Consider the following 13,423-nt stretch of genomic DNA (forward strand, 5'->3'; position numbering starts at 1 on the left):
GACCTTCACCTTGCGCACAAACTTTCCCCACACCCCAAAGTTTCTCTACTAAAATTTCTACGCACGTCTCACCTTTCTCCTCTTTTTAAAACAACGTCGAACATCTCTTATCCGCATGAGAGGATAAAGATAAGTGGTTGCATATTTGAATTCAAATCAAATTTGAATTCAAATGCAAAACCAACTCATCCCTATCCACTTGTGCATGAGAAGAGAAGGGGCGTGAGTTGATTTGTGCATGGAGAGTTTACACGAGAAACATTTTCTCATATAAAATATGGGGCGCACAAGATAAGACCATGGCGCATGGATTAGTTGGTTGCTCATTAAAATTCAAACTTTCTTTTGAATTTGAATGGCCAACCAACTTATTTTTATCCAGATATTTGGCGCACAAGGGTGGGCATGGGATGGCTTCTGTGTGGAGAAAATGCATGAGAAGTTGCTTCTCGTGAATTTAAATATGCACAGAAGAAGTGAGGTGGCACAGGGAGAAAAGTCAAGGTGGTTTGAACCTAATTGAGCCAACCTAATCTAAATAGGTTAAGCACAATTAGAATAAATTAAATCCAACTTAATTAGGCTTAATTAAGCTCAATAAAATCTTAATCAAATCAGGAATTAACTAAACCTAACCTCTGATCAAATTAGGGACTAAACCACCTTAGCGATTAGGTCAACATTTAACCTAATCGAATCAATCCAAACTGAATCCAATTCAATTGGACTTGATCCAAAAATAATTACTCAATCAAATTGAGTTAATTAGCGATCAAATCACTAATTAAACCTCTCATAAATATTGAGTCTAAATCCGATGGGCAATCAGGCATCAGAGACCATCGATATGAAACCCTAATCAAAGAGTTCAAATTTTAAATTCAAAATTTAAAATTCAAAATTTTGACCCCGGTACCTAAAATGTGTGGAACTCATGATCAGAGAATCCTAATTCTCAATCATAGAGTTTCAGACACATAAGACTCATAATCAGCCATCTGATCAGAAAGGAACCACTAATGTGTGTGACCCCGCAGGTTCGAACCTAAGCCGGTAGCACAGAAACCAATTCCTGTACTAATCGAAGTGACCATCTAGCAATGGTACCCGATGATCGGATAGGTCGAATAATCGCAATCACAATATTCAGAACCTACGTGAATATGGTTACCGTATAATTCATCCCTTTTGACCCCTGTGTTTAGGATGACTCAGGATTAAACTGTCAACCCTGATGATATCATCCGAATCGTGCTCAACTCAATTAGTCCTGTGACTCCTCACTAGGACTACCCTGGCTAGGATTTTGCTAAATTGAAACACGACTGTATACAGCTCCTAAACTGGAGTGGTCAATCCCATCTTGGCACACGCACCGACAAGTCAAGTACTTGACTACACCCAGCAGCCTTCCGTCATTGAATTAGAAATTTAGGTAGTCCAGTGCCTAAGTGCAGTGAGTTGCTTGTAAGTCACCGTGGCGGTCGGAGCAAATCATGACAGCAGAAATAGCTCCGGAGTTGGTCACGTTCAGTGCAGATGTACCGTTACATCTCACCTGTATGCCATACCAGTGTCTCCACACTCTTTGGTTATGAGGACAACCAACCCATATGGCACACAATGACCTATGCTCGATAAACGTTGTCGTCTTTGGTAACAACGTATCATTTGGTCGCGAACATGTTTAAGGACTAAGCGATAAATCCTCCTTTGTTAAGTCTAAATAGTCCTAAGGACTTCACCACAACACAGGAGTTCATTAGAAGATGAAACATTTGTGATGAAAAAATACCAAAATAACTTTTATTTATTTATAATTCATGTACTAATACAAAAGGAGCACAACCGTCAACAGGCTGACGATTGGCTTTGGGACACTATTCCCAACAATCTCCCACTTGGCCTAAAGCCTATCGGTGCAGTATCTAATACCCATCTTCGACTTATAGTCGTTGAACTCCTTCACCGCAATGGCTTTAGTGAATGGGTCGGCCAGGTTCTCCTTTCCGTCGATCTTCTAAAGGTCGACGTCACCTCGATCCACGATCTCCCGGATGAGATGGTAGCGGCGCAGAATATGCTTCGTCCGCTGGTGTGCCTTTGGTTCCTTCGCCTGAGCAATGGCTCCAGAGCTGTCACAGTAGAGCAGAACTGGACCAACAAGGGAGGGTGCTACTCCGAGCTCGGTGATGAATTTTCTCAGCCACACCGCTTCTTTTGCAGCATCTGATGCAGCAACATACTCCGCCTCGCATACTGAATCAGCCACAGTGTGCTGCTTGGAACTCTTCCAGCAGACAGCCCCACCATTAAGGGTAAAAATAAATCCTGACACACTCTTGCTATCATGGCGATCAGACTGGAAACTAGAGTCTGTAAACCCTATAAGTCTCAAGTCCGATTCACCATATATAAGCCACTGGTCCTTAGTATTTCTTAAATACTTCAGGATGGTTTTAACAACCTTCCAGTGATTCTCTCCTGGATCAGATTGGTATCTACTCACTATCCCTAGTGAGTATGCCACATCTGGTCATGTACATGTCATGGCGTACATGATAGATCCCACTGCCGAAGCATATGAAATCCTACCCATATGCTCTCTCTCTTGAGGTGTTGTCGGACAATCCCTCTTCGAGAGAGAATTTTCATGGCCTATCGGTAGATAGTCTTTCTTAGAATTTTTCATGCTGAACCTTTTTAGCATAGTATCAATGTACGTGGACTGGGATAAGCCAAGCAACTTTTTAAATCTATCCCTATAGATCCTCATCCCTAGGATGTAGGAAGCTTCTCCCAGATCCTTCATGGAGAACTGTGACGATAGCTAAATCTTTATTCCCTGTAATGCAGGGACATCATTCTCGATTAAGAGAATGTCATCCACATACAATACAAGAAATACTACTACTGGACCATTAGCCCACTTATAAATGCAGGGCTCTTCTCCGTTCTTAATGAAGCCATACGTTTTGATCGTCCTATCAAAACATATGTTCCAACTCCGAGATGCCTGCTTAAGTCCATAAATAGACCTCTGTAGTTTGCACACCTTAGACTCATCTGTGGATGTGAACCCTTCAGGTTGTATCATATACACCTCTTCGTCCAGCTCTCCGTTTAGGAAAACTGTCTTCACATCCATCTGCCAGATTTCATAGTCCTGATGGACAGCTATCGCAAGCATAATCCGAATGGATTTGAGCATTGCCACAGGAGAAAATATCTCGTCATAGTCTATACCATAACGTTGACGATATCCCTTGGCAACCAGATGGGCTTTATAGGTCTCCACCTTTTCATCTGCGCCCCTCTTCCTTTTGAAGACCCACTTACACCCTATGGGTTTTACTCCTTCGGGTGGGTCAACCAATGTCCACACATCGTTGACCTTCATGGACTCCATTTCGGATTTCATGGCCTCTAGCCATTTCTCAGAGTCAGGTCTCTGCATTGCATCCATGTAGGTGATCGGATCCTCATCGTTTTCATCAAGTTTGACAGGATCACCATCCCGGACCAAGAAACCATAGTATTTGTCCGGTTGATGTGGTACTCTACCAGACCGCCTTAAGGGTGCATAATCAATGGGCTCCGGATCTGATCTAATCAAATCCGGTTCAGGTTCAGTAACATGTGTCAGTTTTTTCACCTGTCGAACTTCGTCAAGTTCGACCTTAGAGGCAACAGTTTTTTCACTAAGGAACTCTTTTTCTAAAAAAATTACCTTAAGGCTGACAAACACCTTTTGCTCATCAGCAAGGTAGAAATAATACCCTTTGGTCTCTTTTGGATACCCTATAAAATTACACTTGTCAGACCTAGATCCAAGCTTGTCTGTAATTAAACGTTTAACATAAGTCGGACACACCCAAACCCTAAGGTGCGAGAGTACTGGCTTACGTCCTATCCATATCTCATATGGCGTTTTGGCTACAGACTTACTCGAAACTCTATTTAGAAGGTAACAAGCCGATTCGAGCGCATATCCCCAGAGGAAGATCGGCAGACCAGCAAACCCCATCATGGATCGAACCATGTCTAACAGGATCCGATTCCTCCTTTCAGACACACCATTATGCTGTGTTCCAAGAGGAGTCCACTGAGAGAGAATCCCATTCTCCCCTAGATACGTCAGAAACTCATTGGAAAGGTATTCACCTCCTCGATCAGATCAAAGAGTTTTAATACACTTCCCAGTTTGTTTTTCTACCTCATTTCGGAATAGTTTGAACATTTCAAATGATTCCGACTTATGCTTCATTAAATAGACATACCCATACCTAGATAGGTCGTCTGTGAAGGTTATGAAGTAGAAAAATCCACCTCTTGCACTTGAGCTCATGGATCTACATACATCAGAATGTACCAGACCTAAGAGTTCACTGGCTCGCTCACCTTTTTCAGTAAAAGATGACTTGGTCATCTTCCCAAGAAGACAGGACTCACAGGTTGGAAGTGATTCACAATCACTAACTTCAAGAATTCCTTCTTGAGCCAACCTGTTTATCCTGTTCTTATTGATATGACCTAGCCTACAGTGCCAAAGGTAGACTTCTGACACATTATCTATTCTAGAGCGTTTACCAAAGTTTTGAACCACATTAACAGGCTGTGATAGTAAGTAAATTCTATTATTTAATTATCCAACAAATATTGTAACATCATTCAAAATGATATTGCAAATATTTTTTTTTATTAAAAATCATAACCGTACATGGCCAAAAGGCCTACAGAAATAATATTTAATAAAAAACTTGGACAATAGTGACATTCACTCAGAATTACATTACGAGAATTGATTACAAGACTTATGATTCCTAAAGCTAGAACTGAAACTTTGCTTCCATCTCCAACGTTCAGGAACCTCTCGCCTTCATCAAATCTCCTACTGACCTGCAGACCCTGCATCAAATTACAAATATGATAAGGGCTTCCGGTATCCAATACCCAGGTAGTAGTATCACAAATCGAAAAGTTGCAAGGAGTTATCATATAATTACTTTGCTTCTTCTTTGGCCTGTTCGGGTCCAGGGAGGTAATGTATTGAGGATAGTTTCTCTTCCAATGCCCGTGCTTCTTGCAAAAGAAGCACTCTGCCTGGCTCTGATCGTGCTTGCGCTTCTTGGTCTGACCCTGTGCTACTGTCCCAGCATGAGATTGCACCTTCTTATTTTTCTTCTTCTTGTTCTTCTTCCCCTTCCCAAAGGGTTGACGACGAGAAGAAGACCCTCCCACTACATTCACCGACTCCTTATGGAGTTGGTGATCCTTCTCAAAGTTCTGCAACAACCCCAACAATCCGTGGTAGTTTACTGCAGGCTTTGTCATTCGAAAATGAGTAAGGAATGGGAGGAAGGACTTGGGCAAGGAATTAAGGATCGCATCCTTACCGAGCTGCTCGTGCAGAGGAAAGTCCAATTTACTTAGGCGCTCAATCATCTCGATCATGTACAGTACATGATCAGTGACTGAGGCCCCATCCCTCATCCGAGCATTGAAAATGACACAACTAGTTTTGTGCCTTTCAACATCGTCAGGCATGCCAAAGGAGTCGTTCAACATTTGAAGCATCTCCTATGGCTAGGCATTCTCAAACCTTCGGTTGAACTCGTCATTCATTACTGCCAGCATAATACATCGAACGGTGGTGCGGTCATTGAGCCACTTCAAGTAAGTATCTCGGATCACCTTACTAGCATTCGGAGCTGGCTCCTCAGGTGCTAGATCCGTTACTACATAAAGGATCCGCTCATGCTCAAGGACGATTTTTAATTTTCGATACCAGCTATCGAAATTGGATCCCATGAGCTTGTCATTATCTAATAATGATCGGAGCGATAGGGTAGTGGCCATAGCTGCATAAAGAAAAACGAGACCTCTATTAGTACATAAATTAATACTAAAGACTTAGATTTTAGTCTAAAATTTTTTCCAATATTTTTACGAACTGGTAGCCTCATCCTCCAATTCGAGGAATTACTTTAATTCCTTAATGGGTATTAGAATCCACACAGACTACACACGAGCCAAACTTTGGTTGGTCAACCCATGTGCATCTATGGGTAGGTTCTTAACCAGTTGTTTCTCTAAACAACTTCTAGTAATTGATTTTGCCCCAGAACCTAATCAGTAGGCTTTGGCCTCCACTGAAAAGATCTGGTTAGGTCCAACCATTAATATGACTTAATTTAGTGAATCGGATCAATAAATGATCAGGCCCGACTTTGGCCAGCCAACCTAACCACCATCAGAAAGACTCAATCAAATTATCATATTATGAATAATAATTTCATTAGCCAATGAGCACCAGGTCTTTGGGCCTCCAATGATCATTGAACTAAAGGACTCATTATCACTCACTTAATGGGAGGCTATGACTTAGTTATCATTATAACTTAATCATTTTAGGGACCTAATAATTTTGAGGATTTTATTAAAGAATAGTAGAGAAGAAATCATCCAGCCAATTTCAATCCTCCCACTGACTTCACCAAGTCAGATTAAAAAAAGATTTAATTAAAGCTGGCATTAGGAGCACCTAAATCAATCACACTGATTTACCTAATGACATGGGTGAGCTCTAATCACCAAGTGATCTAATCAAAATCTAACTTACCAGATTGGCCAGGTAAGTGAGATCAGTGGTGGGGATTTGCCATTAACTCATCAATGATCGAATCAATGCGAGTAGCTCCCGCTTAAGAACCACTGGTCAAAACTGCCGAACTTACCTTAGACACCAACCGGTTCATTAATTTTAATTTTGATCAACTTAGTAAATAGGGCTCCATCGCGTAGCCATGAATTAAGTCCATCTTGGTCTAGTTAAAGACATGGACCCATTCAACTACAACTATTGAAGTTGAGTCTAGAGTATCCTTGACCTAATCTAATTCAACTTTTGATTAGATTTGACCAATTACTCCATTTAGTCTATTTTTTAAGCTAACCTTAGGTCTAACCCAATTATGGACCTAATTCATCTAACCCATTGACCCACAAGTTTATGCAATTGTCTTAGGTCTTAATTCACAATTCTAGACCTACTAGACAACACTTAATTCTTTTAATTAAGTACTTGAGCTGATGGGTCAGGGTTTGGCATTTCGAAAATAATTTTTAAATTTTGAAAGATTTTATTTTTTGTTCACCAAATGTGTTGACTCATTTCACAAACGGGTCAGCACAATTCATAAACAACAATCCTATTACTCATTTCATAACAGAAAATAACTCAAAATAAATCATAAATTTTCTTTTAGATCTAATCTAACACATTCATGATAAATTTTATAATTAAGTTCTTTCGCTGCTTCATCGGCATGGGATATAATTGCATCGGCACCCCTACCGCCATAAGAGACCCCATCGAATGAGAAGAGAGGGCCTTTAAACCCTACTTTTCTCCTATGATCGGACGGCCATGGCAACCAACCCAATTAGATTACTTGCTACTTGGATCAAGTATATCTAAATATACCAATTTTAAAATTTAAATTTTGAATTTTAAATTTCAAATTTTAAATTTTAAATTTTAAATTTGAGATTTCAACCAAATTTCAAATTTCGAATTTTCAATCTTTGAATTTTAAATTTTGAATTTTTAATTTTAAATTTCAAATTTCAAATTTTAAATTTCAAATTTGAGATTTCAATCAAATTTCAAATTTTAAATTTTGAATTTCAAATTTGAAACTTCTAACAAATTTCAAATTTCAATTTTTTTTGAATTTTGAATTTTAAATTTTGAATTTTAAATTTAAACTTATAGATTACACCTTAATCTATGCATGCATATGTATATCATATTCTAGAACCATGCTCTGATACCATTTGTAGCGAAAATTTAGTGCAGGGGCAAAATGATAATTTTAATTTTTTTTTAAAATTACTATTTTATAGTGGAATTATTAATTAATCTCATTAATTAATATTAATTAACCCTACACTAGGATCTAAATATGATACAACAGCATGCATTTAAATTAGAAATTTAAATTTGAATCAGTAAACCTTTACAGTACTGTATTCAGAACACATCACCTTTTGCAGGTAGTCGATCACCGTAATCTGATCACCATCGAGGGGCTCTGATCATCACGTCACAGCCACACAAATATCTGGCCTCTGCGGATCATCCACACGAAGCTCCCGTCTGATCAGCTCCTCACGAATGCTAGTTCGTGATTTCACCCTTTTTATGGTAGATGTTGATCGAACTCCTTCGATCAATGTGTGCCAACTCCTCGGATGCTTCGGATCATTTGCACGGATGTTTGAGAGGCTGATGGATCTCTCCCTAAAATTTGGTGGACTCACGACACTCGTGGCACACCAATCTCACTTCCCAAACCCTAGGTAGAAATCCTAGGGTACACACTAGAAACCCTGCGCTCAATTTTTTTTCTTTTCTTTCTTTTTCTCTCGAAAGGTTTTGGACCTTCACCTTGCGCACAAACTTTTCTCACACCCCAAAGTTTTTCTCCTAAAATTTCTACACACGTCCCACCTTTCTCCTCTTTTTAAAACAACGTCGAACGTGTCTTATCCGCGTGAGAGGATAAAGATAAGTGGTTGCACATTTGAATTCAAATCAAATTTGAATTCAAATGCAAAACCAACTCATCCCTATCCACTTGTGTGTGAGAAGAGAAGGGGCGTGAGTTGATTTATGCATGGAGAGTTTACATGAGAAATATTTTCTCATGTAAAATATGGGGCGCACAAGATAAGACCATGGCGCATGGATTAGTTGGTTGCTCATTCAAATTCAAACTTTCTTTTAAATTTGAATGGCCAACCAACTTATTTTTATCTAGATATTTGGTGCACAAGGGTGGGTGTGGGATGGCTTCTGTGTGGAGAAAATTCATAAGAAGTTGCTTCTCGTGAATTTAAATATGCACAGAAGAAGTGAGGTGGCGCAGGGATAAAAGTCAAGGTGGTTTGAACCTAATTGAGCCAACCTAATCTAAATAAGTTAAGCACAATTAGAATAAATTAAATCCAACTTAATTAAGCTTAATTAGACTCAATAAAATCTTAATCAAATCAGGAATTAACTAAACCTAACCCCTGATCAAATCAGGGACTAAACCACCTTAGCGATTAGGTCAACATTTAACCTAATCGGGTCAATCCAAACTGAATCCAATTCAATTGGACTTGATCCAAAAATAATTACTTAATCAAATTGAGTTAATTAGCGATCAAATTACTAATTAAACCTCTCATAAATATTGAGTCCAAATCCGATGGGCAATCAGGCATCAGAGACCATCGATATGAAATCCTGATCAAAGAGTTCAAATTTCAAATTCAAAATTTAAAATTCAAAATTTTGACCCCGGTACCCAAAATGTGTGAAACTCATGATCAGAGAATCTTAATTCTCAATCATAGAGTTCCAGACACATAAGACTCATAATCAGCCATCTGATCAGAAAGGAACCACTAATGTGTGTGACCCCGCAGGTTCGAACCTAAGCTGGTAGCACAGGAACCAATGTCTGTACTAATCGAAGTGACTATCTAGCAATGGTACCTGACGATCGGATAAGTCGAATAATCGCATTCGCAACATTCAGAACCTACGTGAATATGGTTACTGTATAATTCATCCCTTTTGACCCCTGTGTTTAGGACGACTCAGGGTTAAACTGTCAACTCTGATGATATCATCCGAATCGTGCTCAACTCAATTAGTCCTGTGACTCCTCACTAGGACTACCCTGGTAAAGGTTTTGCTAAATTGAAACACGACTGTACACAGCTCCTAAACTGGAGTGGTCAATCCTATCTTGACACACGCACCGACAAGTCAAGTACTTGACTACACCCAGCAGCCTTCCGTCATTGAATTAGAAATTCAGGTAGTCCAGTGCCTAAGTGCAGTGAGTTGCTTGCAAGTCACCGTGGCAGTCTCAGGTCGAAGGGATATTTATACCCATATCCTATCGGAGCAAATCTTGACAGCAGAAATAGCTCCGGAGTTGGTCACGTTCAGTGCAGATGTACCATTACATCTCACCTGTATGCCATACCAGTGTCTCCACACTCTTTGGTTATGAGGACAACCAACCCATATGACACACAACGATCTATGTTCGATAAACGTTGTCGTCCTTGGTAACAACGTATCATTTGATCGCGAACATGTTTAAGGACTAAGCGACAAATCCTCCTTTGTCGAGTCTAAATAGTCCTAAGGACTTCACCACAACACAGGAGTTCATTAGAAGATGAAACATTTGTGATAAAAAAATACCAAAATAACTTTTATTTATTTATAATTCATGTACTAATACAAAAGGAGCACAACCGTCAACAGGCTGACGATTGGCTTTGGGACACTATTCCCAACAAAAAAGGGACCCTCAGATACGTTTTTCTCTAAGCTCAATACTCTATCTCGAAGCTCTGCTAAAATTTTTGCTCGAGCACTCCATTTCTGTTGAAGCAGAGTACTGACTTGAGCATCGGAGGATTTTGCCTAAGCACCCCCAACTCCGGTTTAGACTTTTCTTGCAAATTCCGACGACGGCCGCGGTCATCCCAGCTCCAGCTTCTCCAGCTTCAATGAAATTCTGCACCAACACATGTAAAAAATTTTTGAAAATCATATTTCGCTGCGCGATCGGATCCCAATAGTGGTATCAGAGCCATCCTTGATTGATTCAATCAAACATCATGTTATTATTGTGATATTGATTAGATCAAATTCATGTTATGCCAAAATAAGATTTTTTTTCTTGGTATTTAATTGCTGGTTTGGTGCATTTTTTGTTAAGAATAAAAGTTATTAATCGATGATGAAACCTTGGTATGAAATTCCATGGTCTTTAGACTTGTATGATAAGTTTAGGATAGATCTTGCAATTTGTTTTATTCATGAAATTGTAAGTATTGTGCACGCGATGCACGGAACTTTGGAATGATACCTGTGATGTACCTTGCCATGATATAAGGTTGTTGCATATGATGCATTCTCCCTAGATCCAAGGGCCGGCCACCATTGATTGGGCATTTGTCATAGTGGGTCTTCCATCATGATTTTTGTCCTAGGTATGTGTGGGGCTAAAAAATTTTGAATCATGGAAGAGATGCTTCAAACTCGAATTATAATTTTTTTTTATGGGTTTGGTTTGACTACAATTCATTGACCTAATGTGATTAGGGTTTATGATTGTAGATTAAATTAGATTCATAATTCTAATTTGATTAGAAATTGTATTTAATTTAAGTTGATCTAATTGTCATGGACCTAATTTGATTAGGACTCGAGTCTTAGTTGATCTAATCTTAGTAAATTGATTTGATTAGGATTTGTTAAAGAATTAATTAACTTAACTCAAGAAGATGACATATGGTTGACTCATAATTAAAATTAGATCAAGAGTTGAACCTGAATAAAAAACCCTAAATGGGTCCTGTGCCCATGAATTTAAATATCTTAGGTGACATGTGTATGAATGGTATCACAATTAAAATAACCGGGGTAAGTTGTTATCATGCTTTATAATTGTTATAAAAGGTATGATGTATGATTATGGACTTAATACACTGATGTGATGGATGTATGTATGAATATTTTTATGTTGGCTGATTGTATAGATGTATCTACAATAGTTGCAATATAGGCTGGGTGCCCTTGATGCATTATATTTTTAGCTATACCTTACTGTTCTATCCTTTATAATGTTTCCAACTACTGATTGGGATTTTTACATGTTGATGTAAAATTAAGGATAAAAAATTTTATTTAAAACTAGATAGAAATAATTTCTTTTTATTTTTAGATAAAGATGAAGTATTCATAGAAGCCTTCATGAAGATGAACACTGGACTATCAGGTGATTCGAGAGCAACCATGAGATGGTTTAGTCTATGATGCACCAAAGGTTAGGCCCATAATCCATCCAGTGGCTTGGATAGATTACATTAAAAAAGTCTATAATTGTCTGATTTTATTATTTGTTCTTATATGCTAGTAGTTAGAATTTAATATAAATTGCATATGATGGATTTATATGTTATGGATGTGCTTGAGACCTAAGTCTCTTATTTAAATTATATTCAGTCATAATAGCGAAGTGTTGAGAACACTACCCATGCCTTCCTTTATACTAAGTCAATATTATGTCAAAAACTATAGTAGGTTTGTTGTACAACCACATATTAGATGTGTGCCATAGAAACCAATTATTGGCTGATATATTTTATAATTTTAAGGCTTAACTTTATACTTATAAAATTTTTATTACTAATAAAAGATAATTTTATTTCAATCATGTTTATGTGTCCATGATTTGTCTTAAAAATTAATAAAGATGATTTTGTATATTTTCAAGATATTGAGAATTTGAGACATACATTATTAGTGGTTAATTTCTAAATATTCTCGATCGAAGGATCATCATCGAGGATAGTGATCAATTTATTTAAGATCGATGCATAGATCACCTTCCTTTCGAATAGATGAGTCTCGAGTCTGTAGTATGGAGACACTGAGATGACTGTACAGGTGGTTGTTAGAGAACAACTTACACTGAACGTGACCAACATGAGAAACTACTTGAATGTCTACTCACTTGTCAGTGATCTTCTCGATATTGCAGTGGTGTGAATGGTCCTTTGACCTACTGTGCATCGATTTTTTGTAGCAAGGCTACTGAGTTTGACTGTATATTCTCTTGATATCTAGCCATTCAGGTCTTTACTGTGTATGTTGGCTACAGTAAATTCAGATTTGCTGTTAGGAGTAGGATGCATCTAGATAAAATCTATCGATTTTGATAGAATTGAAAAAGTCCTAAGCGATTCGTGAGGTTGAGTTTAGAAAGTCTTCGATCAAAGCAAGTGTGAATGATGGAAAGGAGTTTCCATAGGATTCACAAGTGAACTCGAGTCGAGCTAATCTGGCATATAACTGACGATGAGATTTGACGAGTTTTTTATGACCTCCATCAAGTCAAAAATCATGATAGAAGGACTGAATCATATGATAATTGTACTTAGAGATTCATACTATTATTCTACTAGATTGTCACTATATACTACTAAATATTACTGATGGATTGTAGAACTCATCGGACATCATCTTGATGATCGATGACCCTTGAAGGACAGAATTAGAATTATTCTAATACATCGATAGGAGTTTTGATGATATTATGATAGAGATCATAATATATCTTACTACCAGAGAGAATGAAACTTATGGGGTCACATACAAAAAAAGATTCTTATCTGATCAGATGATTGATTAATGATTATGAATCGTTGAACGGTATAATTGTCAATATGATTGATGATTAATCCTAAGTAAAAATTGTAATTATATAATTTACTAAGTGTTAATGAATTATAAGAGGATTAATTAGTAATTATATGACTAATTGGTTTAATTTGATTGAGC

This window comes from Elaeis guineensis, chromosome 1 (genome assembly GCF_000442705.2).
Source record: "Elaeis guineensis isolate ETL-2024a chromosome 1, EG11, whole genome shotgun sequence".
Classification (NCBI taxonomy): Eukaryota; Viridiplantae; Streptophyta; class Magnoliopsida; order Arecales; family Arecaceae; genus Elaeis; species Elaeis guineensis.